The sequence below is a fragment of the Lathamus discolor genome, chromosome 2, assembly GCF_037157495.1.
Source record: "Lathamus discolor isolate bLatDis1 chromosome 2, bLatDis1.hap1, whole genome shotgun sequence".
Classification (NCBI taxonomy): domain Eukaryota; kingdom Metazoa; phylum Chordata; class Aves; order Psittaciformes; family Psittacidae; genus Lathamus; species Lathamus discolor.
This window is the reverse complement of record NC_088885.1, coordinates 63,262,997-63,290,011: the sequence shown is the minus strand read 5'-3', so window position 1 is coordinate 63,290,011 and position 27,015 is coordinate 63,262,997. Positions and strand designations below refer to the sequence as shown.

The 27,015-nt window shown below is 39.6% G+C and overlaps 1 long non-coding RNA gene across 4 annotated transcripts in view; it reads right to left on the bottom strand.

The window, feature by feature from the left end:
- Nucleotides 1-1,252: 1,252 nt before the first annotated feature.
- LOC136009240 (uncharacterized) overlaps nucleotides 1,253-27,015 on the bottom strand; it is a 61,157-nt gene continuing 35,394 nt past the window's right edge. For 3 of the 4 annotated variants that reach the window (XR_010610421.1, XR_010610420.1, XR_010610422.1), the window contains exons 2-7: nucleotides 19,173-19,286; nucleotides 18,365-18,581; nucleotides 7,729-7,788; nucleotides 6,703-6,752; nucleotides 3,058-3,165; nucleotides 1,253-1,750 (exon numbers count right to left, since the gene is read on the bottom strand). This is a non-coding gene — a long non-coding RNA (uncharacterized LOC136009240). Of the gene's footprint in view, nucleotides 1,751-2,541; nucleotides 2,872-3,057; nucleotides 3,166-6,702; nucleotides 6,753-7,728; nucleotides 7,789-18,364; nucleotides 18,582-19,172; nucleotides 19,287-27,015 lie in introns of those variants that run through there. The other variant, XR_010610423.1, reaches the window with a different exon arrangement.

Below are 27,015 nucleotides of genomic sequence, written 5' to 3'. Positions count from 1 at the left end.
TAAATATAGATAACTCCACTGAAGACAATGAAATTCCACCGAGATAAGAGCACTAATCAAGGCTTAAAGAGTTTTATTCAATAGTCGTTCATTTTCCGCAATCTTTGGAGCCATTCCACAGAAGAGATAAAATCCTCTGCTCAGTTGAAAGGATGGTTACAAAGTAACCTTTTATGGAGATTTCCCGTTGAATTTTTAAGAACTTTTACATTAATACAGAATGATAATATTGTATCCAGAAAGTGCTTTGTTCATGCAATGGTACAGCATCTGTACAATGCCTCTCCATCTGAGCTATTACAGCACACAAAGGCAGTTAAAGAAGGAATCCATTTTACAGAGGACATGCACCACTTCAGAAGAATGAAGGTAATAAATGCTCTTCCAAATATGACAAGATACTCATTTAACTTAAAAATTGAAATTTAAAACCTGTCTGCAATCATACAATTTGATGATTTTACTAGTAGCTGGCCGAGGACAGACATGCTTATCCTGCTAAGCCAGAGTGATCTTTGCAATTGGAGCCATCACTGCGGCAGCCAAGTAGGGGGATTTCTCACCTTTCAGGGCACAAAGGTTTTTGAGCCTTTTTCTTTTTTTAAACCCTGCAGGAGAAAGAAGATTCACTATTCACAATGGGGTTTGAGAGAAGAATCATTTCATCAGTAGTGATTCTGACCTCAAGTATGATTTTTCCTATTGTGCGGTTCAAATGAAACACACTATTTCTAGCATTGCAGTAGCTCCAACTGGCAAAACAAAAGATGTTGTAGACTGAGAAGTATCTGAGGAACTGTCTATCATAACAAATGAAATGAAAATTCCACACCATTTAGAGTACTCCCACAGGAGTAATGCACGCAGCAAAGTTTCAACCAAATGGAAAATGCAATAGCAGCACTGAACTTCATTTTCTTGTATCTGCTCTCAATTTTACAGGAGATATATTTTAAGCATCTGTAATAATTATACTCAAATTGTGCATGATTGCCCCTAGAATCCCAGTAAAAGATCCTCCATCTCCCTCAATCCTAGCTTCCCTTAAAATCACAAACCCTTTAAGGAAATTATTACTAGTGGTAACACTAGTCACTCAGAAGAATTTTATTATTTTCCATTCAACATTGAGTACTGAGGAATAAACACATGGTTCTAATTCACCTATTTGAAAGTATGTTAGCAAAAATGATTTATTTTTAACAGGGATAAATAAACTGAAGAGGAGAAAAGAAATAAACATGAGCATCCTTTTGAGACAAGACTATCACAAACCCACCAGTTTCTCCTACTCCTCTGTTGAGCAGACATGCTGAGCGCTGACTTTCCCTCCTGCCAGAAGTCCTCAAAGAGAGAGAGTGATATGGAGAGACATAGTGAAAGCTACAGCTGAGATTCCAGTTTATCAAGATGGATACATCAAGTGAAATTAAGAACACTTGGAATTAGTGAAGTTTCAACCAAATTCCACACTTTTTTATCAGTACTTCTGTTGTGTTTAAATCTGATTATTTTTGCTTCTATGGTAGGTTCTAGGAAAGTCATACAGCTGTTCATATTTAAGCTGGCTCATGTAACAGAGTGCAGCGCTCCAAAGATGTAATTAATGGTCATGTGGAACAGGATGACTCACCATCTCTTAATAAGTCACAAGTGGTAAGGCATGAGCAAAACAGGCAAGTCACACAAAGTAGCTGTCATCATGTCCTTCTCACCATGCCATGTAGGAATGCATTGTGTGTCTTACAAGCTGTAGAAAAATGTTTCCAAAGGTTATAGATACTTCGGTGAATAAAGGTTACTGGTATTATATTGTGTGCCCTTCTAGCGCTAAAGTACATTTTCTACAAGGCACTCCTAGCTCTGGAACAGTCAACCTAAGCAGTCTAGCTCAGAATCAGGAAATCCATAAGTAAATGGTTTTTAAGCCAAGAAAAGTAAGTTTTTGCCCCAAAGCACAACTGAAAATGAAACTCTATAAATAAGCTGGTTTGTGCACATACACAGTGTTCCACTCACTGATAAAAGGCTGCTATCCCAAATCATTCTAGGAGTAAACCCCAAACTCCCCAGGTCCTAAACATTGTGGAGTGGAGCTCGAAACCTAACATCAGCAACTGCTGCCCTAGTAAGAGAATTTCCCTCTGGCATTCTTAGCATCTTTCATGTTTTCAGGAGTCATCTTTTTCCATCTTATCTCACTATGATACTGCCTTCCTATAGGCCAGACATTTAACAAGAAGACTGGAGGGCGAGGTGTGAAAGAGTTTGTTTGGGTTTGTTGGGGCTTGGGGCTTTATTTTTTGGTTGGTTGGTTGGTTTTTGTTTGCTTGGGGCTTGAGGTGGTGTGTTGTTTGATTTTGGTTTTAATATAGCCAGCACAGAAGAACTTAGTCCTCTATGAACACTTTCTATGAAGCAGAACCATAACACTGTGACTATGTTTTTTCCTTTACAGAAGCGAGCAGAGAATACATTTTAACAGGGCAAGCTGAACATCTCAAGAATTCTGTTCAATCATCCATATTAAAAAAAAAAAAAAAAAAAGGGCAGTCAAAAATAAGTTGCTTCACATCAAACATCTCACTTTTATAAACAAAAAGTACTCTAGAGAAAAATCAGAATCCAAAATTTCACGTCAGATCAAAAGAGGTGCTGATAGACCTGAAACAAAGACTTTTCAATGCACTTAAAATGTTCATTCCTGAAATGTTTCTTCTGTTTTTCAGAACTGCCAAACTGAACAACAATCTGTTCTTTACAATCTATTATGCTGTTAAATTCTGCTGCACCAGAATGTTAAATTACAAGTGTCTTGTATCAATCAAAAGCAGGTTCTCAAAGAGTTATATTGCTTGATGGTAACTCTACCTGTAAGGGAAGAAGTACTTTTTTTATACCTTTTATATTTGATAAAATGATTACATAAAATTTTGCTTCACTTTTTCTCTGCAGTTCAATTTACTTAAAATAGGACTGGCTCCAGATTAGTATTTTTATATTAAATGACATTAGGAAGAATAATATATTTAATCAGGACAAAATACTGAGTATTACCTCCAAAACTGATCTGGTCTTGCTGCAATGGAACAATCCTTTTGCTTATTCTTCCACACCACCGTGTTTTAATGAGAGTGCTTTTCTGGATATCTCCTAGTCACAGGTCTGCAGCCGAGAATCATAGAATAGTTAGGGTTGAAAATGACCTTAAGATCATCAAGTTTCAACCTCAATGCCATGGGCAGGGACACGTCACACTAAACCATGTCACACAAGGCTCTGTTCAACCTGGCTTTGGATGCCACCAGGGACGGAACATTCACAACTTTCCCGGGCAACCCATTCCAGTGCCTCACCACCCTAACAGGAAAGAACTTCTTCCTTATAGCCAATCTAAACTTCCCCTGTTTAAGTCTGAACCTGTTACCCTTTGTCCTATCACTACAGTCCCTAATGAAGAGTCACTCCCCAGTATCCTTATAGCCCCCTTCAGATACTAAAAGGCTGCTATGAGGTCCCCACACAGCCTTCTCTTCTCCAGGTTGAACAGCCCCAACTTCCTCAGCCTGTCTTCATATGGGAAGTGCTCCAGTCCCCTGAGCATCCTCATGGCCCTCATCTGGACTTGTTCCAGCAGTTCCATGTCCTTTTTATGTTCAGGACACCAGAACTGCACACAGTACTCCAAGTGAGGTATCACGAGAGCAGAGTAGAGGGGCAGGATCACCTCCTGTGACCTGCTGGTCACGCTCCTTTTGATGCGGCCCAGGATACAGTTGGCTTTCTGGGCTGCGAGCGCTCACTGCAGCCAGCTCATGTTCATTTCCTCATCAACCAACACCCCCAAGTCCTTCTCTGCAGGGCTGCTCTGAATCTCTTCTCTGCCCAACCTGTAGTTGTGCCTGGGATTGCTCCAACCCAGGTGTAGGACCTTGCACTTGGCATGGTTAAACTTCATAAGGTTGGCATCAGCCCACCTCACAAGCATGTCAAGGTCCCTCTGGATGGCATCCCTTCCCTCCAGCATATAAACTGGACCACACAGCTTGGTGTCATCGGCAAACTTGCTGAGGGCGCACTCAATCCCACTGTCCATGTCAGCGACGAAGATGTTGAACAAGACCGGTCCCAACACCGATCCCTGAGGGACACCACTTGTTACACTGGTCTCCAGCTGGACATTGAGCCATTGATCACAACTCTTTGCGTGTGACCATCCAGAAACTTAAGACCTTTCCCTTTCCACAATTAATAATAAAGTACAGTAAAAATATTTTCTAGGAAATGTTTAAAAAGCATAAGGTATTTTTTCCAAGAATTTGGCATAAATTCACTTTCCTTGGTATGTCACGACTCGTGCACTTCTTCGGTTTCATGCAAAATTTAGACCCTTGAGGATAAAATGACTCCCTCAGCACATAGGGGTGAACTCAGTATTGTTGCTGAGTTTTGCAGACCATTGAAACTCTTGAATTAAAATGCCATTTTCTAATTAAGCTAATTTTTGTAGTTGCTTATAATGCTGCAGAGCTCTGTGCTCCCTAGAAAGGGAGGAACTAATTCCATTCTTTTATCCTGTAAATTTCAGAGCTTTGTTGAAGGCTTCATTTTGCCCTCAGTTAATAACATCAGTAACACTTCCAATTTCAGACTAGTCTTAAGTGAAATCAAATTGTGGTGCATTTAATACATTGGCAAAGCTACTCATACTGCAAAAGAAAACGGTCAGGGATATGATGACAGAGAACAAGGACAATGGCAGCCCTGTATAAGCAAGCAGGTTATTTACACCTCTCTTAAGAGGAGTTTCATCACTCGGGCTCATTTCTGTTCACAGGATGAATTCCCTCAAGGTGCCCTTTCTGTGAGCAATGTCTATGGGAACAGATCTCCAGTCATGTCACATCGCAAACATCAGGAGGGAAGATGAGGATTGACGTTTCCATTTATCCACTAGAGACTACAGGTGCACACATAACTCATCAGCTGAAGAGCGGATCTGCTAAAACAAATTTAGGACCTCTTTCCCTGTACCCTTGCTAACCAGACAACAGCTTTTATTCACAGATCCTGCACTCACTCCCTGCACCCCACTAAAGCAAAGCTGGAGAGGGTAGTTTGGAGCAAGGGAAAGGAGGAACACTGCCATTGTCCCTACACCTTGGCACCTACCAGTTCATAAAGCCAGAAAGTAATGCTGAGGCAGACCCAAATATGCAAGCACAGATTCTCAGGGACTCTCATAATGCCAGTTTTGTTACAGTTTTTATTTCCTATGGGTGATACAGATTACAATTCAGCCCAAAGGGATTTTACTTTTCAGTGGAAAGTACATTTGTGTTAAGAGACCACAATGTATTCATAAAATTACCAGTCCAGGGCTTTACAAATCCTGCATGTATACAATTTGTCATTAATCATTAACTTCACCACCATCAGCATGCTAAAGCTCTGAAGATTTGTACTAGGAATAGATAAGAAACTACATCATTGCAACAGGAAGAAAACCCCAGACTCCCTTGCCTGGAGCAGCTCTGAAGACAGGGCTCCAGGTTCCTCATTTTGCCATCACATAGCAACACAGAGGACTATTATTTTGGTAGAATCAATGCAAAAAAAAAGTGGAATTTCATCTCACTAGAGAAACAGAGCTCTTATCTTTCTTATGGCTCATTTACACTCTCTTAAGAGTCTAAGAACTTCACTCACTAAAACATGAACAAACATGCAAATGAACTATACACTGTAAATATACTACCTCTTCTCAGGTTGCCTTGCTTTTAAGTCAGAAGGCTCAGAGATATTTTGTCTCTTTTCATTGGAGTAGGATAAGGCACATTTCCCTGATATTTAAAGTGATGTTACAGGTTAAGTTAGCAGAGTACTGGAAAGGAAGCAAATGCTGAGCTGTGCAATGGCACATTCAGAACACAGCTATAGAAAAATTAAGTGTCTTTACAAAGTGTCTTTTTGATTTTAAAAAACTTTACTTGATTGCTGTCCATAGACAGAAAGGGCTGAATCTTTCATCTGGATATCACTGGAGTTTTGATATTCAAATCCATACCAATCCCAGAACCACCGGATTATTGGAAGGTTTGATTTAATTCTGCATTATGCTCTTGATGCCTACAAGGCTCTGTCAAGTCCAGACTTACTTTGCACAGGGGGAAAGCTATGCATGTACAGTACAAAGGAAACGTCAGTTCCTGTCATTTTCCACCCCTCCACCCCAGCCATACAGATTATTTTTTTCTTCTTCTTCTGTGGACTTAAATCAGCTACTAATCAGAGCTAATTTCCTGTGGAAGATGATGTTAGAAAGACATCAATTCATGTAAAGCTCAAAATCCCAGTGCAAAATTATCACTAGCAATTAAACAGGTTCCAGAAAAGTGCTGGAGAATATGCCAACACAAACATGTATAGCATCTGACTCTGTAAGATAAATATGTGCACCAGCTATAACAACAGGACGGGAATTACCACATTTAAATACTTAATAAAATACCACTGTAATCAATGTCCCAACATCCTACACAAAAGTCTTTCCTCATTTCTATGGTGATGAACTTATACCATGAAACTGGAAATCTAATTACACTGGCTTGTAACTGTGACCAGAGAATATAATTATAGCTATCACCAGCTAAAATAATTGGACAGCTGTTCTTAAGGAAAAAAAAAAAAAAGTCTTCTTACTTGGCTGGAGATACTCTGATAGGAAGGAATTCGGATATTTAACCATTAACCTAAACAGAGAGGAAAAACGGAAGGGAAGGAAAGGAGACATTTGATTAGAATACTGGGGAACATTTCAGAAACATGCATTGAAAAGGGAGTGAAAATGCTGAATTTAATCTATTGAATTAGCATCACCATTAATATTGATATTTAGAAATTAGTTCAGACAGAAAGCAAAATTATAAGGAAGCCTTTCTCAGTTGCATTATGGTGTCTGGAGGAATAAATCTTTAGAGAACATGAATTTGGCTGGGGACAGTGTGAGACAGCCTTGTGACAACAAAAACAACCAGGGGAGACATATGGGGGAAAAGGCAGGGGGTGGGGTGGGGAGGGTTGTGGGAGAAGAAAACAAAAACGCTAAAGAGAAACAAGAGGAGAAGGCTATTACCCTTCTTGCTTTCTAGTCCGTTCCAAAATACTGTCAGCTCTCCACCAAATGTGTTAGGCAATATCCTAGCAAACACAAGACTGCTATGCAAGCAGCCGGATCAAGCCAACAGCAAGAGAGACCGTAAGGGCAGTAACAGAAGTAGGACAAGAGTCCCCAGGGCAGCAGTAATGGCTTTAGCACCTGCCATATCTTCCTTCCTCACCAGCCACAAAGCAATGGGAAAAGGGGAAAAAATATATATATATATATATATTTTTTTTTCTTCTTGGCAGATGAATCTTTTAATTCACCACTTGCTGCCCAATGCTAACAGAAATACGCAACACCCATGGATGCTTTGCATGAGACTGGTGAGGAGTCTGTGGAGTCTTTGGCACTGAGAGCTTCTGCATAGCAAAAGGAAGCAATAAACCCCACAGCAATCCCCCATGGTTTTGAATCAGCTGCTGACAGTCTTCTACAGGCCATTTCTGACTCAGTAAAAACAGCAGATTGCGACATTGCTGATGATCCAGGCACAGCAACAGCACTTTTTTGGGAGGCTGGAGTGGGGAAAGCACAGATGTGCTCATGGGAGATCAAGGCCATACCTGTTCCTCCTTTTGGTCTTCTGCTGTTTGGGATATAGGAAGAAGAGGGCCACACCTAGCCTGGTAGGGAGTGGGAAATAACAACGGAAAGTCAGAGGGGTGAGGAAGAGAGATAGAACTCCTCTTACCTGTCTTTCTAGTCCAGGGGATTACACCTAAAACCCCAGCAGAGTTACACTAAGCATCAATGTAACATACAGCTCTCAAGCTAGAATCATCCACAGAAAAGTGATGGCCAGACCCAGAGGGCAGATGTGAAACAATCTGTCTGGCTGATGCTGTCACTGCCAGCAAAAGGGCCCGTGGAAGCAGGGTGGAAGGAACCAAAACAAATATATTGCATTGTGTCACAATTTCTGAAGGCAGACACTAAAAGCCAAACCATGAAAATAATAAAAGAATATCAGAAGAATCAAGACTGAATACACCATAACACCATCAAATGCATTCATTGTTCTTGAGAAACTGCATGTAAATTAAAAACAACAGCAGAGCCATTAAACCCTGTATCACTAATTTGGAAATATTTACATACATCACTTTCGTATCAAAATGCTTTTCTTAAGGAAAATAGAAAATGCAAAATATCTGCAAAAGGTCTTAATCACTTGAATATCAAGCCTGCTTTTGATGATTTCCAGCACATTGTTAATCTATCACTGCAATGATACATGAACAAATCATATACAGATAAGGAGAATTAGTAATATTTGCTGCATTCACAGTAGCACTGAATCTATCTTTAGTCTGTAAAAGTATAACATGCATCTTTCCAGAAGAGTTATGAGCTGGGTCTATAGTTAAGATTTCCCAAAAAGTGCTGTTTATAATATACTGGAAGAAAAATAATTTTTACATTTAAGCAGCAGTTCTTTTCTTTCTATGAGTGGTGTAAAATAACACAAAGAGAAATCAGAGAATAATGCCCTTACCCTCTCTTATTTGGTAAATGATTTTGATAAACATAAGTCATTATTCCAGCAAACTTAACTACCAAAACCGCTCAGATTCTGTGGGACACAACAGACCAGGTGTCTTCTCAATGACAGCTTTCCTTTCAGGGTACAGTCACAGTACAGATCATTAGTACAATGAATGGTTGGTTTTATTTCATCTACCCTGCCTCACGTGCTGAATGGGACAGGAAGCATCAGAATACACAGAATGTGACTGTTGCACATTATTTTTAGTTTTATTAAATCTTTATGCTATGTTTGATCACGAAGCAGTTATCTATAGAAAGATCTTGATTCAAGAAGTAAGCCTCTATGTTAGCATGAGGTTCTGTGTTAACTTAGAAATTAGAAGCTGTATAGCTTGAAGTCCGTGTTGTCTGTGACATGCTAGCCTTAGTCCTTACTCTTTAGAGCATAACCAAAGCACCTAGGGTCTACTCTGTATAGGATGAGTTATGTGACAACCTGGCAAGGTAGAAACCTAGCCGCTCAACTTGGCAACAAAACTTAATTTTAAGGTGCCCTGAAGTAAGCTGCCTTCATTATAATACTAAAAAACACACCCACAGACCAAGAAGACCCTCACCCAAGTGAGGATCCTGCCCCCACACAAGCGTAGCTGCAGAAGAGAATGACTCTGCAGACACTAAAATCACTAACCAATCATTGTAACTGGGAGTGTACTACCTTGTAATTTTTGTGAATAAATACAACAATGAAATCAGCATTGGGTATGCTTGATTTGTGGAAATTTCACCTAGCACCCAGTGCTGCAATAAAAAAGTGCCTGCTTCTTAATGATACGTTGGTGTTAAGGAGTTTTATTCTCCCAGCTTTCAGTGATATGACCACATAGTCCTATTGCTGTGTATGCACAATGGAGAAAAACTCTGAAATTTAGGCTCATGGTTTAGCACAAGCATCGACATCTACTTCAGAACCCGCTTGGAGCTAAATACAGGCACTGCAGAGCATGCAGCTGCTAGAAGGGAAGCCATGAGTGCACACCTTGCTCATATCTGAGCAAAGTTTTGTGAGACAAGGGAAAGTACTTCTCTAGCTGTAAATAGCACTAATAGCTGTAATATTATATTTTAATACTGGTTGTATTAAAACTTTGAGAGGCAAAAATATTTGTGATGAGAAGTTAGAAATGTAACTACAAGAGCAAATAGCTCTTCCTATAACAGATAAGATTTTGTTGCCTTCTCCCCTCAAGTGGAATTTTTGCAGGTTAACAGGTAATGCAACAGATATCCAATTTTATTCAGAAATTTAGTTACTGGCAAAAAGTGTTCTGCAGTGATTTTTATATGCATTCCAGCACTTTATAAAGAAAAATATAGATGAACTGAATTGCTTTTCACATTTCTGTTTTCATTTCGGATGGAAGCAAAAGAATACATGTAGGACATGAGGAAAGGGCATTTTATTTCATTTTATTAGAGCAACACCAGCAGTAGGTTTTTTAAGTTAAGTTCCATGTAAGACTGGATTTGAGGAAGTGCTCCATAAGCTGTTTGCACCATGCTGGACTGAAGGACAGCTTCACAGGTTCACGTAGAATGCAGAAGCCATGGGATACTGCTTCTTGCCAAGTTACCCAGAGGGCATGTCATGCTTCTGCCTCATCATCTGTAGTAACTACAAACTGCACTGAAGGATTAGCAACTCTGGAAATTCTCTAAGCAAGAATTAAAACAAAACCAAGATAAATTCATTTCTGACAGTAGCTGGTGCATATAAGCTTGCTCCGTCTTGTTTTTCTTAACAGCTTTCCAAGTCAGACAAGAGGCAAAACTATGCAACAGAGTTACAGGAATTTGAGGAGTACTGCTTGCTACCGGAAAGCAAATAATTTTGGAGGAGACACAAAGATAAGAACGAAACACACACAAAGTGCTATAGAGCTTAGCAGCCTATCTCACAAATGTGAAAGTTAATGAGGAAAAGGGTTAAGGATGCTCCGGGGAAACCCCATCACTGCAGACCTGGCAGGGAGATCAGTTCCAAGTTCCAGCTTCAATGGCTGGAATTTAAGTAGCAGAAGTCACAGAGTCCCTGCTGAAGCTGAAGGAGGATTAAGTACTGGCATCCATCCAGACCTGGGCATGCCAAGGCAAGTCTAATGAGCTTACACCATATCCCGTACAAGAAAGAGAAAGGAGGATGAAGCCCGAGTTACTTCACTAGCTCTATCAGCACACACATGGCATGCTCAACAGAACCTGCCAGACTAAAGAAACTCTACACTGCTACAAATGAAGGTGGTGTGGGGCAAAGTCTTAAAATAAAACAGAAGGTTTGTTAAGTTTTCAGTTCATCTCAAATGCATGAATGTCACTAACAGTAACATTGGCACTGAAAGGGAAGGCAAGGGTGAGCAACAAAAGCTGGGGATCAAGTGCAATGCACTTAGAAGCAGCTCTTACATAAGACAATTAATGCAGTCTCTTTAGATAGGATCATAGAATGGTTAGGGTTGGAAAGGACTTTAAGATCATCTAGTTCCAAACTCCCTCCCATGATGCCTATCACTGTATATGAATCTGTATGAATGGTGTCTCTATGCTCAAATATACCCAAACAATACACAGCCCCTCTCTGATATTAAAGGCTGAGACAAATGGGCCGTGTAAGAAAGGGGCATATGAGGCAGCAAGAAAGAAGGGACAATTGCAGAATAGAAGAAAAAAAATAAGGAAAAGTGGAATTACAAAACAAACAAACAAACAAACTAACTAACAAGAAGTTCTGTAAGGCATGAGAACAAAACCAGTTCATTCAGATTTAGGCAGCAATTCAAGGAGCTGGTTTTTCAGCCTTGGCCTCTGGAGAAGTTGGGTCCCCAGTGCAACATAGCACATGGATTTGGAGCATTTTTTAAAGCACTGGTAAATAAGAAACAATTTAAACTTTAGTTCCCACCCTCACCATGCATTTCTACTGATCTGATCATGTTTAATCATGAAAGCTTGCACATTGTAGCCTGCCTGTTGGGTTCTAGCCATTGCACATGAGGTAAACAGTTTTTTTATGAAGCAGATGTGGAAGGCAGCCGTGAGCACACAGATCCATCCCAAGCAGCAGCACCTGAAAAATGACCACACTAGCAAAGGAAAGGATGTGCTTTCTGTGCCATGGTAAACCTTAAAATCTTTCTACCTCCTAAAGAAAAATTACTTAACATACAGGGGAATCCCTGCTACAGGAGCAGATGCTTTAAAAAATGATGCATGTTCTGTGTGTCCTTCGTAAGCAGCATATTCACTTTCAAAGAGAGATCTAATAAAGGACTATATACGCTGGTAGAATAACATTTTCCGAGTATAACTGTGCTTTAAACACTTTTCTGCAGTTCTTCAAATAATAAAAAGCTGTGGTTTGGATTTCTCAAAGACACAGTCCTCAATGAAAGCTATGAACAGGCTGTAGTACTTAAACAGTTTCATAAACACTAATGTCCTCTGCAGGAGGGCGAGCCAAAGGAGCTCTCCCTGAATTCCTGCAGCCTTCTTGCCACTGCTCCTCCATTCTGTCCATTAAATGGTGGGAGGAGAGAGAGAGGTGGAGGAAAGAACACCAAAAGCAGAGTTAAAACTGAATTACATGTCAAGGGCAAAGAGACTACCAGCAAAGTACCAACTAGCTGCACTGCCACAGAGCCATTTCTAGCTCAGAGCTGCCATGGATTTTGGTCAATACTGAGCTCCTGCTGTGAAAGCAGCAACAACAGTCATCATATTCTATCATGCCTCTCCAGGCATTTGGCAAACATTTGCCAGATAGATGGGTTTTTTCAAAATCCTTTGTGAGTCAACTTGGGTGCTATATACCAGACCATGGAACATAATTTCATTTGAAAAGGTTATCTGCTCTCTAATTTCTGTTCTGAAAGCAGATAATGTTTCTGTCTACCTTGAACCAGACATTTTCATTGTTTCTCCCCCCACCTCTTTTTCTTTTATTTTAATAATGGCTTAGTGTTGCCTGGGTTACCAATCAATCCTTTTTCCTTTAGTACATCTGAATATATATCAGGTATATTGTGCAAGAAACATTGCTTATTATGTTAAGGAATAAGTATCTGTGAATGCCATGCTAGAGGTAGAAATGCATTCAGACACAACTTGCCTTTTCTCTTGTCCAAAGTTTCTAAGGTTAAGAAATTTTGTTAAAGCACACAATTATTGCAACCTTCTATTGTACAGTTTTATATGTACTCATGCAAAAAATGTTAATATTTGTGCAGAAATATAATTGTTGCTGCCCTCTTATGGGCATAAAAGTCAAAGCTATTACTCAACAGATTCATGTGATTTCTATAATCTGTAGTATTTCAATAGCTCAGTCACCAGTTTTAATTCACACCAGACAAAGGTCAATTACGTGCATGTAGAAGTGTTCTTTGGATGCTATTTGTTTGCAGTCTAGAAACAGTATGCACCAAGTAAAGCTAAGACAGTCAAGAAAACTTCAGCACTTATTAATGACTTGGTATTAAAAAACAGAGATAACATTATCCAGAAGTGAACAACATGCACTGATTGAAAGACTGATGTTAATTTGCCCTATTCCAGAGCTCATTTTACTTTTCTGGGAAGTTCATACTTCTTCCTATAAAAGAAAAAAATAGAAGAGCAGCACACCAGATGCAGATGATGTGCATACTGGTTTTGAACATATGTGCATATACAGTAAGATTTTCTAAAAATGGCTGGCAATGATACAGTGACGCCAGTAGTTCTCATTTCACTAAGACAGGAAGACCAATGGTACACAATGACAGATATGTATCACCTGGTAAGTGCCATCAATCACCATGTACTCCTCTTTGATTGGTCATTCAATTGGCTGATTTTTTGCAGCTGCCCTAAGAGCAGCTGCCTTCCAGTAATAGAGTATTTTAATCTTGTCAAGCATTGCATTTAGCACCCATATGAATCCAATAAAGTGTTATACACACTTGGTTCATGCTCCAGTGTTGTCAGCTTTGAGGTAATACCCCTGCCTTTCCCCTCCAACTCAGCAGGATCAGCTGGGCAATTTAGTCACCACCAAACTGAGTTTTGCCTTAGTAAATTCCCAATAGCAAGCAGAGGGCCAAGCTACTATGTCTGCAGTCATTCAAGTTAACACCAAAGAATATTTGTGAGATGAGTAAATGGAACAAGGCAGTTGTCAGGCTGTGTCTTCCCTCAGCCAGCAGCATGTACCCTGTGCATCCAGCTAAACCCCTCACGAGTAGGGCTCTGATGAAGTGCTGATGGCTCATGAGCAAACCAAAGATTTATCTTCTCAGCTCAGATGCTCATGATGAGCATTTGTGTTTTGGAAAGTATTCAAGCAAATGAATGTTTAAGTGATTTTTTTTGTTTTAACCTAGGACCCCATTACAAGAGTTACTCTGTGAATAATTGCCAAGGGGAGTGTTGAGCCCAGGATATGAGAGTTCTTGCCCTTCACAGAACATTTGGAGTTGGGAGAGTTTAAAAGACCTTCTGGAGAGAAAACAGTGCCAAAAGAACAAACCATGAATAGCAGCAGAAGCATAACAACACAAAATAGCTAATATTATGCAGAAAATTAACTGTGTTTTAGATTAAGCTTCAATTTTATTCCAACACTTGGAGTACAGCTCTGCTGAAAAGGGACTATAGTGGATTTAGTTTCCTATGTTATATTAGGTACCCAGTAATTCCAGGCAAGTGCTAGATGCGCAAAGCAGAGTTTAGGCTCTTGAGCTTTTCAAGTTTTACCAAATAATATCACAAACTTCTCTGTAGTCAAACTCACTAACTATCCTAAAGCTGTTTAGAAACCAATTTTTCATTGCTAACATTAATATAACTATCCCATTTTCACATTCTCCTGTTATCACTTAATCAGCCAGAGAAAAAATGGCTGCAGCAAGAGAGCATACCTTCATAAAAAATTCACACTTACAGAAGGCAGAACATTAGGCAGAATTCAGTAATGCTTTTTATCCAGCAGTTAATTATTTAACTGTTAGAAACTGGATGAAGAAATACTATGCCACTCTAGATCATTTACTAAGTCTCCATTAGAAGACGATGTAAGCCAACAGTATTTTATCTTCTCAGGACCATTTGTTTTTTTGGTGGACAAAGGGAAGAAAAAGAATTCTCAAAAGAGTCTTTCCTTTCAAACTACAAAAGTCTGCCAAAATAAAAGTGTCACAAGAAGTCACACTACATGCACATGAAGAGGAAGAATTCTCATGGTGTTCCTCTGAAGATGTGGTTACAGTCTCTGATAGCTCCTCTTGGGCTTGGCACAGAGTAGGCTGCTTTGCAACCCGACTTGTTTGGACCAGTGAGCTAGTACTAAGCAAGTGAAGAAACCATGTCAGACCCACTCACAAACGCTGGAGTCACACAGCATTTGGTGCCAGTGAGGTTTCTCCTGCCCCCATGGACAGAAGCATCAGGCATGGATTGGGCAGATGTGATAGAGACCCAGAGAAAAAATCTTCCCTAGATGATGCCTGGGAAACCACCTTTAAATCACTTTATATAACAACAAATGCATTGTTTACAAGGCATCCAAGATTTGTTTTTTCCACTTCCATACTACAGATAAGCATCTTCACACAAGTGTAAAAGGATATAAGGATCAAAACCATTTATAATCTCAACACTGCAATTCAGTACGAGTAATGAGACCTCGCAGAGAAGTAAAAATTGAGAAAAATGCAAACCTGGGATATCTTTTACTGGCTGTTAGTGCAACAGCTAAATAGATTAAAGGTTTCTGGGTTGCGTTATGTTTCGCATCTCAATTTGTCACTGGACAAGTTAGCTAGACATGTAGTGCAGGCTTTGTTAAGAATCAAAACACTGAAAGCTCGGGTCGGAATTAGCATTAGCAACTCATGAGAACTCAGCCTACAACCAGAAGAACCTCCTGAGAAAGGAGAAAGTAATGCAGAACATAGCTAAGCTTTAAAATAATTTATAAAATAATTCATATGACAGAACAGTGCATAGATTTATGTAAGCAAATATTAGGGAATAAAGAAATCCAGTGATGAAAGGTAGATGGCAGCAACTATTTAATCAACAAATGTGGAAAAATATAGTGTAGTGCTAGAAAAGTTATATTGAAGTCACTTAATTGAGGCTTAAAGGCTTAACTTATAGTGAAGGCACCTTAGAAGCATCTTTCTAGGAGGGGTTCACATTGTATGGCACAGGTGTCCTGGCATGGGCCCAACAGCTAAAAGCTATCTATGAACCTACCAGCTGGAAATCACAAGTGCTGGTTACAAAACCAAAATTGTGTGTCTGTACGTAACACTGAGTGGACAATCATGGTGCTCCAGCCAACAGGAAGGACTTGCCAGTCCATAGCACTGCTGGGTTCACAGTCTTTGTGACTCAAATAGATAAAAGTGAAAGCTGAAAGGCAGGGAAAATGAAGGGAGACAAAGCAATCATGCATCTACAGAGCAGAGTGACAAGTGCAACACAAAGTTCCCTAGAGAAGCCTGGTGGCACCAAAGTTCTTCTAATACATTTCATGCTGTCTGAGGAATCCTCTTTAGAGCAGCAATAGCATTCATACAAGATGGCAGACTTTCCACTCTGAGCTGAAAACAAGGAAGATACAGTTCTACTTAAAGTAACTACCCTACAGGCTCATCCTAAGTGCCTGCTAAAACTACAGGGAAGAAGGAAGACACAAAACCGACCATCAAATCTGCACCATATGCAGTGAGTTGAGATGGAGTTGTGAAGAATATCAACATGCAAACAGTTTTTTTGTTTTTCAGGAACACCTGCTTTTGTACCAGGCTCCTTATCACTGTTCAAGATTTGAAACTTGCCAGTTGCAAGGAGGAGCTGATCCCCTTCTGTTTCCTCAGGCAGGAATGAAGAGGTTTCTCTAACCAGCCCCATCACTAAGCATCTCTATCACTCCTCCAGGTGTGGAAAGCATGTGCTCTAACTCACCTACGAACATTTCTGATACATTCAGTTTTCTGCCCAGAAATCATTTCCTGAAAATGCTCCCCTTCTCCTATCCAGAAAATAAATCCTTCTTGTTTCAACCATTTCTACACAGCAATAATACTATGATGTCTCTGTAACTGTAGTAATACAAGTTCACATATCACCCACCAATTCTCTCTTCCCTTTGGCTTCAGTTCAAGCTTTTCTCATCCTTCCCTGGATATGGAAAGTTACACACAAACCAGATAGCCACCTTGCAGATGCGTTTGGTATATGTTGACTGGTAGCATCTGTATGTTTGTATCGCTCCCTTCAAACCCAGGGGACCTGCTGTCCTTCTGGCTTGATTGTCACATCCAGAATTCTACTTTCTTGAGCAAGTGTGTGAGTACCTGACTTACTCTCATCCCCTTGGTAGTTAGTTAGTAACTGTCAACAATCAAGTAGTTATATTAAGAGATTAGAAAAGTGTCTTGATGTAACCATCTCAATTACTCAACAATAAGAGTTTTGCCATGCCAGGTTTCATTCTTTTCACTTAACTTTTGTGCTGCAGCAGACAGAAACATTTAATAATAAATTAGAACTGACCATTACTTCCTCCTCAACACCTCTGGCTGCAACTCTCTTACTGTCTTCTTACACTGCTATTTCCCCTCCCTACCTTGCTTTTGCCATCTCTCATTAGTTGTAAAATACTGATTTACTTCTCCTCCTGGCGATATTAAAAATAGATAAGTTTGTGTATAAATGTCAAAGCCATGTAGATTATAATTTTAACTTTTTCATCTCATGTTTTTTTCTTGGATAAATGAGCTGGGGCATTGAGCACTGATTTGGGACTTAAACTACACTCCTATTCCCTGTCCTGGCTGAGGCTAGGTCTCAAATCCAATTTGTGTCTGTTTTTTCAGCCTATAAGATAAAACTCACAATACCCATCTATTATAATGTACATAGACATTTACTACTGAAACTGCTACAGATTAGGGAATTAAACCATCACTATAAATATGGGTTGCATTAAGTTTCAGTACATAAACCTTAATACAAGTATTTATGCTCATTCTTTTGAAATATAAAAAATAAAAAATGCATGGGAAAAGTTCTCCCAAGTCAAAATTCTCAAGTTATATTCAATCCAAACCATTCTATGATTCTGCTCTATGATCACATCCAAATGTTATTTGGATATGAAATTGAAAATAACAGATTAGTAGAAGGGTAGAGGAAGGTATGTGGAAGATAAGAAAGGGGGTAAGGAAAAGTGAAAACTTTAGCAAACATTTTTGGGTTTCTAACTGGTCCAGGGAGAGGCAGCAGCCAACTATTTCTGGAATATTTGAATATGTATCACCTTCAGGCCTGTCCTGCTGTGCACTGGCTTTTGCCTTCATTAGGAAATAGCTTCAGCTGAGTTTGATTTTCTACTTGAAAAATAATGTCTATGCATGCACTATTTTCTCCATACCACCCTACTATTTGCCTTACAAAAGAAGTTCCACAGCAGTCACAAAAGCTACAGTTACTATGTCATATTTTTCCACCTTTAATGCCTTTATTTAAGCTACATTCAAAGCCTCAGAAAGACAGAATGGCTTTCAGCAACAGGAATAAAAGAAAATCCATCTTCTCTAATTTGTGCCCTAAATTTTTTCCTTAAATTAGTCATGCCTTGTTTTCAGTACTTATCTCACTTCATACCTTTAAAATGGCAGTAGTCAGCTCTCTTGCAAGTGTTTGGGAACATTTGCAGCCATCAGATCGAAGGCAGTACAGAACAGCAGAAGTGAAAGTGGTGCAACACTTGATCATTTAAAACCTGACAGATTGAGGGGGATAGTTGAGGTCATAGCAGGAAAGAAATGATTTTTCAAGATGTTGGGAGGAGGCTGCTGATCCACTTCCAATAACAGCTTTGCTGTAATATAATACAGAAAAGGAATGATGATTTATACATCGAGCCCTTGGAAAAAGTGCACTTTTTGCCCTGCTTGACAATTAATCAAATACTAAAAAGCACCTAGACAGAGCTGCCTGCCCTCACAGCAGAAACTTCATTAATATAATAGGCATCAACACTTGCACATGGTTTTGAATGCTGTTGCGCAATAAGTAACCCAAGGGGAGAGATGGTTATTCTGCTACCAGGCCAAATGGAAGGCTCTTTAATGAAAATAAAGTTATAAAATAAACTGAGAAAACCCAAAATTCTCCCCATTACATGAAACAACATCCTCATGAAACAACACCAGCTGGAAGGCCAGCTGGAATAAAGCTTTTCAGGCAGCCTGTCCATCAGGAGATGCTACTTGCAGTTCTTCAATTATTTCTCTCATGACAAATCATTTGCATCCTGCAGAATATTAACAATGCAGTCTCAAATATAACAATTCAGATTGTTATAACCCTCACAGAGGCTGAGGATTTTTGTTAGCAGTATGCATTTCCCAAAAGGAAACATTTCACTTCCATTATTAGATGGTTTTCAGCTATCCTTCCCTCTTCCTACCTCCAAAATCCTGCAGTGTCCAAGTCTTTCCTCTGTACCTTCATCATTCACCTTTCTGTTCCTTCCTCGGTGTTTCTCCTCCTTTCCAATCAATTATGCACCCTCCATCACTTCCTGCACATCAGCACAAGGCATACAGTTGAAAGTTCACAGTATGTCAATGATGGGTCCCTGGGGTGGGGAGAAGCTCATCATGATCACAGAAAATGGGTTGTGGGAAAATTAAGATTGGAAGAGATATCAGTACGCCTCCAGTCAATTCATATTTGCTGTATCGTCCTTCTATGACTCAATACAGAAAAGCCTGACTCCATCCTTTTGACTAGCTCCCCAGATGTATTTAGAGGCTACTATTGGGCCTTCATGAAAGTCCCTCTTTCCTAGACTGCACAGGGCCCGGTCCTTCAGCTTCTTGTCAGAGGGCAAGTGCTCCAGCCCCTGACCATCTTAAGGGCCCTCTGCTAAACTTGCTCCAGTTCATCAACATCTTTCTTGTATTTGAGGTGGAGCAGTAAAACAGGACTCTAAATTTGGTTTAATAAATGCTGAGTAGAGAGAGATAATCACTTCCCTCAATCTACTGGCTATGCTTCCTGCTGGTGCCACTCCCTGGCTGAGTCTCAGGCAACTCCAATGTTCCCTCACATGTGGTTTTCTGCCCTTCATCATCTACAAGGGCAGTGGAGCTATCTACCCTGCAGTTGCAGATCTACAGATGGAGAAGCTACCACTCTCCTTATCTGTAGGGGGAGTCTATTTACCCCAAACCCAAACAGTTTCTGGCTGCCTCTCCTTGTGAACTTGGGAGTTCAGTTTCGTCCCCGCAGGGTCTCTGAAGATATTCTCCACTGTGCTTTCATCTTTCCTAATGGTGCACTTCAGCTGACTTCCTCCAGACTGACCTCAGTGTGGTGACACATCTCAGTCAGTACCCACCTCTCGCAGCCAAGGGTCTCACCTTCTTCTGCCCTAGCCTCAGCAAGAGGTCCTGGGCATCTCTGCATCCCCATACCTGTAAGGCTGTGTCCTTCCTTGGGAGCTCCCTCAGGGTTCATGTCTCCTGCTGAGGTGTAGTGCTCCCTCAAATGCTCTGTGACACCCCACCTCTGTAGGTTCTGAGTCCCATGATCTCAAAACAGAGCCAAACACCCAGGTTTGGTCAAGCAGGTACAAACCAGCACCAGCATCAAACAACAGGCACGGCAGCATCCAGGACACCCTCCAATCAACCTGCCCAAAGCTCTGCTTGCAGTGTGTGCATAGGTCTGTTCCTTCCACCCTTAATAGCAGCTACTCTAGAGAAAGAAGAGATGAATACTAGAAAGGAGATCTTAACTCAAGATACATCAAGAAATATTAACTTGGGTTTATATTAAGATAACCTTTACGAGTGTAGGTTCTCCGTATATGCTATTCCATGCTATTGGTGAAAACATTTAAAAGGTGCAAATACAGGAAGCAAGATCAGAAAACTATCAAGCAGCCACAAAATTATTTCAGAAGTATTTTTTCAAAATACATTTTCTGCTACTCAAGAACAACTGAATTGGGGGTAATTTCCATTAAATAAATATTTAAGAGAAAAATATACACTTGCTTTTCAAGTAGGAGATGCACTGAAATGTCTCTGAAAATAGCTTAGCTTGTTTCCCACTATTGTTACTGGACTTCAAATGTATCTGCTCTCCTATAATTAATGACTCTATTGACATCACATTTAATTGGTATTCTTATTTTGCCAATGGCCTACTAAAGACTTATCATATTAATTAGTAGTAATGAGACAGATTTAACCACCCACTGTCATTAATTTCTTAAATATGTACAATAAGATGCACATTAATTGTGACAGATAATTGGTACCTGCCCACATTCCGCTTCTTTTACAATTGCTCCGAAGTAGATCTAAGAGTTAATCGTAAAACTGTACTTTTAAACTGATGAGGTACAGCCTTTTCATGCAACACATTTCTGAATTTAAGCTAAATTTTTTTCTTTTATAAGAATGCAGGATTTGCTTATAGACTTCTTAATTTATAGACCTCATGTTTAAATGAGTTTTGGGTCAAAATATCCTAACAGTTTTGAGAGGCAAACTATGCCTAATAAGACAAGGAAGAAACACCTATAGATTTGGTGATCAAAGCATTTACCAAGGAAAGCAGTTCAAACCCCTTGGCCTGAAAGATAGAGAAAATGGGACTGAACCTGAGCATTCTCACCTTAGAAAACTGTCCCCCATGTCTGCTCACAGCCAGGCAGAAAGTGTCTTCCTTGTTTTCATCTGCTGGAGCTCCTCCCCTTGTTATTATTTATTTATTTATTTATTTATGCGTGCATGGATAAAAGGAAGAATAAACCCAGAATGCAACATAGCTTCAAAAACAGGGTTAAAACTCTTGCTCGCATTCTTTCTTTGTATAAATATTGATTTATTCATACATGCAACTTATACTGTAAATGTCTTAAAAATAGCAACAGCTCCTCGTTCCCCCCGTCATTGAAGCGCTCCATTGATAACCAGCAGGGCTGAGTCAGCTCAGCGGGGACAGAAGTCTGTTACACATGTTCACTGTGACCCGACGATTCCTCAGGGAATCGTGAGGGAAATTCATCTGACAGACATAGGCTCCATCCCACATTGTCAACACAGCCTAATAAAAGCAGACAGCTGAATGTAGTGAATGAGAGGTGCACAAGGAAATGGGCATCCTCCGCATTCATCCATGGTCAGTCAGAAGACATATAATATTTGAAGGACTGTAAACTCTGCAGTGGGAAGGTATTAGAAGAGGAGGAGGGAGAAAAGAAATGAAGGGACCTTATGCATAATTAGCCTCTGCCAGTAATCAGATACAGTTTTCCATGTATCCTCATTCCATTTCCTTTCACAAGCAATTCATTTTTAATGTAAACAGTTCTGTACTCCATCTGTTTTTAGGCAGTGGGAGATGGGAACAAGGTGATGCACAGCAAGAAGAAACCCAATGCAAAAGCCACATTCTCAAGTCTCCACAAGAGGAAAGTTATTTCTGAAGTGTAAGATGAGTACTGTCAGGATGATGGTAGTCCCAACATACAACATCCTATACACGTGTGATTTGAAATAACATCCTACCTCCTAGCTCACTGTGGCACTGGATTAAAATACTTGATTCTGTAAATGCATTGTCTCTCGAAGCAACTTCCTCTCCTCCCAAAGAATCTTTGCAAGCGGAAGGGATATGGCTTATTCAAGTGAAATATCCACAAAAGGCTTTCTACAAGTCCCTGCATCATGTACAACAAATTCAAAATTCTGCAGCTGCACACAAAGAAGATAGTGAACATCAAGCCAGCATAATTAAATGGATGGCTATTCAGGACACTTCAGTGTGCTTATTCTCACCACCTTATCTGAAGCAAAGTATTCTAGCATTCAACGTATGTCAGAAGTAACTAAATATCACTGCATTATCATCCGCAAAGTCCTCTCTATATGTATAAAAAAAGACACCAATATCTGTTTCAAAGTGTGCTGGCTTAGAGCTTTTTTCCCCCAACTATTACTTATAATGGCCAGTAAATGAAAAACAAACCTTATGTATAGCTATATCACAATGCTTACAAAAAACAACCCAAAACTCAGTCCCTGAAGACTCACTGTATCCTTACAATTCACATAAGCCAAAAGGAGAAAGAAATGAGGATCAGACCAAGCTGAGGTACAGAGCATGCAATAAAAACCTCCCACTTTAATGCCTTCAGCAGCACACTCAAATACATTTTATTTAAACCCAGTAAGCACTGTTTATGTTTAAAGGTAATTTGATAAATTTCTGAAACTTGGGTAACTGGTATTCTCACTGTTCTGCAGAGATTTCTTAGAAACACTGTACAAAACTAACAGAAAGCTCCTTTGAATTTTAGCATAAAACAATATAAAACACAGAAACTGTGTGATCATACCTATTGCATTATCCTGGCCTACATTCAAACAAGACTTGTAAGCTGACATTTCTAATTTTGAACTCAGCACACAACTTTGGCCTATAGTAGTATCCTCACTAGTTGATGCGTTTTCCAGGCATCAGGAGGTCTCTATTTTGGTTCCATACCACTGTAACAACAGATAACTACTAACACTACTACTAAGGGCTTAGAGGGTTACCTCCTGTATCAAAAACATACTGCAAATATATAGCAGGGAGTCCATCCTTCAAACCTGCTGCCTGACAGCAGCAAACTGAAATTCAAGGTGATGATCACCGATTCCAAAACCATATTGGTGCCTCAGCCCAAATCATCTTGAAGGTGGCTTATCCAGCTCTGGCAAATTACAAACTGCAGTAGTTCAGCTAATTATTCAAGCATTAAAATTAGTTCATCATCGATGAATACCTCTCTAAAGCATCAGTCTTGGGACTGGTTTTACCAGAAATGGATGATTAGTCACATGCCTCATCCTCCTGCAAAGATCCAAGCTTCCCTCATAAGGGGTTTCTCCTGAGCCCCGAATTCAGCCATTAGCCAAACCCATCCTGCAGAAAGGACCCCATAACAACATTTAGTCACCAGAGGGCACTGGTACAGAAACTAAAAGGCATGAACAACAACATTAGGCCCAACGGCTTAAGATAAAACCATCAGACAATTGATTTGTAAATATTGTAAATATTGAAAACTATAACTTCGAGCTAATTAATGTTCTAAATCCTTGGCAGAGGAAGTTGGAATGGTTTATGATCTCTAAATAAACATAGATAACAAACCTGACAGATATCCACAGCTGTTTTCTTTTAACTATACAAAAGAGGGAACACAGAGTTTCTTGCTATGCCTACAAGTACTCCAACTGAAGACGGTGGCTGCAAACTATTATGGTCAATAAGGAAACATTACATTTAGTTCTGGCATACCACTTTATTATGAAGCAAAGGAAATCCCCATAGTAGAGGTAAGTGCAAATTTGAGGAGACACTAGAACCACGCAGTCCATTCTCTCTCCCCAGGTCCCATTTTTTTTAGCTGCATGTTAATATATTCTCTGTAATGGGTACTCTGTTCAAGGACTTTCCCCTTGAAAATATTATCAGCTCTGAAAAGAGTCCACGTAGCTCAGCTAAACTTTCCACAGTATCTTCATCCCCTTGTTCTCACAGCAGATTGAAGGTGGGCTTACATTTCCATAAAGGATTGCCAGCAGCTAGAGAATAGACTGCCTCAGTAAGACTGCAACGTCAAATACATTCATTCAGCACTGTTCTGATTCAGCCCCGTGGATGTCAATTTGGGACCCACCTATTCTTGTGTATAATTTTTTTGTCCAGGGTTTGAGAATCAAGAATCAAATCACCCACATAACACATACACTTCTTAGTTAACCAAGATACCAGCTTTAAAGATCTCTTCCTAAAGGACTGAAATATAAACATGCATTAAAAATGCTTATGCTATTTGGACATAGACAGATTGAGACATTGCCAGGACACAAATTAAGATACTGACTAGAAGCAAGTGCAACATCTTTCTCCTAGCCTGACAACCAGCCAGAAAAACATTGTTTAGCCCTTGCAGTCCAAGTTGTTTCTATACAATTTCTCTTCAGAATACAGAGTTCAACACTTGAAAAACCACATGCTTCACAAACAAATAAAGGAGAAAAATTAATATAGCTTACTAAATATTGAGAGAAAATAGACAAACCACACAAGAAAACTGGTGTTATTATGGGACTCAAGCAAGCATCAAGCATAGCTTGCCGAGATATAGCAGTTGTGTATCCCTGCTGAACTATAGCAGTTATGTATCGCTGATCTTTTCAGGGATACAAAATTGTTATATTTTGGCAAGCTATGCTTGATGCTTGCTTGAGTTCAGTGTAGAAAGGTGGAAGTTATGGAATCTGTCTACAAAAACTGGTAAGAAAACATATCAATGAGGTCAAGAGTTAGATTTCAGAGAAGTTATATAACCATCTAATCCCAATTAGAATACATGAAATTACAGTCAAAGGAAATAAAAAAAAAAAAGATGGCAAACCCCACATACACAAAACAAAAAAAAAAAAAAAACCCAACAATGGAAATGTTCACATTATTCAGGGCATAAATCAACTTCTGAGAAAAAAAAAGTCAAAAAAAAAAAGACCACATTTATCTCATAATTCACTGCATTTGATTCAAGTAAAGCATCAGCCATTATCTGAACCTTGAACACAGTTTTTGTATTTGCACATCCTGGTCTCTCTGGCAAAGCTCACAAAGCAGAAGTAGAATAATATATAGTCATGCAGAATGAGAGCAGCAAGTGTCAGCATTTACACTAGTAATAATCTTTTAGAAAGCAACAATTGCTTAGAAACAAAAAAAGAGTGTCTTGCCAATTGGACAGCATGCGCAAACTGACTCCAATACATCACATGGCTCCATATTCCAGGTCCTTCATTTTTTAGGTTTTTAAATAGTTTGCACTAATCCTGAAACTTATAACTATATTAGATAGAAACTTGAATCTGTTTAATCCACCAAACATTAAATATACAAAAAAGCAAAAATGAAGGCTTACTCAGATTATCAAAAGTTGTTGACTGAAGCAGCAGAAGAAAGGCCAGTAGGTTAAAGAAACAAAGAAAAATGCAAACAGAAAAACTCACACATAAGGAAAACCTGAGCAAGGAGAAAACAAATGAAGGTCACTATAGTGACATTCAGATTGCAAGGAGGTATCTTTTACTTTGTCTGTTACTACTAGGACCAAATGTGTACTAGCTACCATACAAGGGGGGGGGGGGAAGGGGAAGAACCAAACACCCACCCCCTAACAAAAATTCACCACACAAACCTAAAAACATTGGCTTTGTGGAGAGGATTTGAATGAACAGACCCAGAAACAACTGGGTCCACTGACACAGTACAAGAGGAGTAAAAGCACCTTTGGATCTGACCAGGTTTGAAGGGCAGACAGCCCAGGGAGGAAACAAAATTAATGTACTTTTGAACAGTGCATGGGAAAAATGCTTGGTGTAATTGAATTCACGTTGAGCTTGTAAGCCTCAGGAAAGTACCTAATTCTCAAATTGATTTTAATGGGAAATTGACTGGTTCGTGCCTGGGGTTTTGCTTGTTTGTTTTGATATCCACTCTGAGGGAAGGAAAACCTGGTTTTACTTTAAAGCCTAATACTCATTTCAAGTCAGTGGAAAGATGTACTCCTTGCTAATCATTTTCCTTTGTGCACTACTGAAAGGCATTTACATGTGACATGCCGTTAAAGGTAATATAAGGCAATAAAGTAATACTCACCCTGAACTTCAGGAAAGAAATTAAAAATAAAAAAAAAAAGAAAGAAAAACAACCCCCTATTTTTTTAGCTGCCTTCAGCTCTTCAGTGAATTACAACATATTCTCCACATTTGTCTTAATATCGCCCCCCTTACAGCTCATTAAGCTTGTCCTTTTGAAATGCTGCAGCAGCTGAAACAAGAGGCAACGCAGAGAAGATAAAACGCAACTGCTCACCACCAGGCTCCAGGCTGGCCAGCCAGCTCCTCTGACAGCATCTGCTGCCATACACTCAGACAGGAATGGTCAGGCATGCTAATGGTTGGAGAAGGCACAGACACTAGTATTTGGACACTGGAGGCAAAACCATTTTATCCAGGCATTTATACAAATGACCCAGATTTCAGGAAGACAGGAGGGTTGTTTGAACTTTGAACACATAGGTGTTGCTTTATAATGGTAAGCATGTCAGATTTAGAAAAGTACAAATTACTTTCATCCTCCTTCTAAATGGAGTATCACTTGTTTACTTATCCTCTGAAACAGAAAAACTTAGAGAAAAACAACTGTAAAGCAGAATC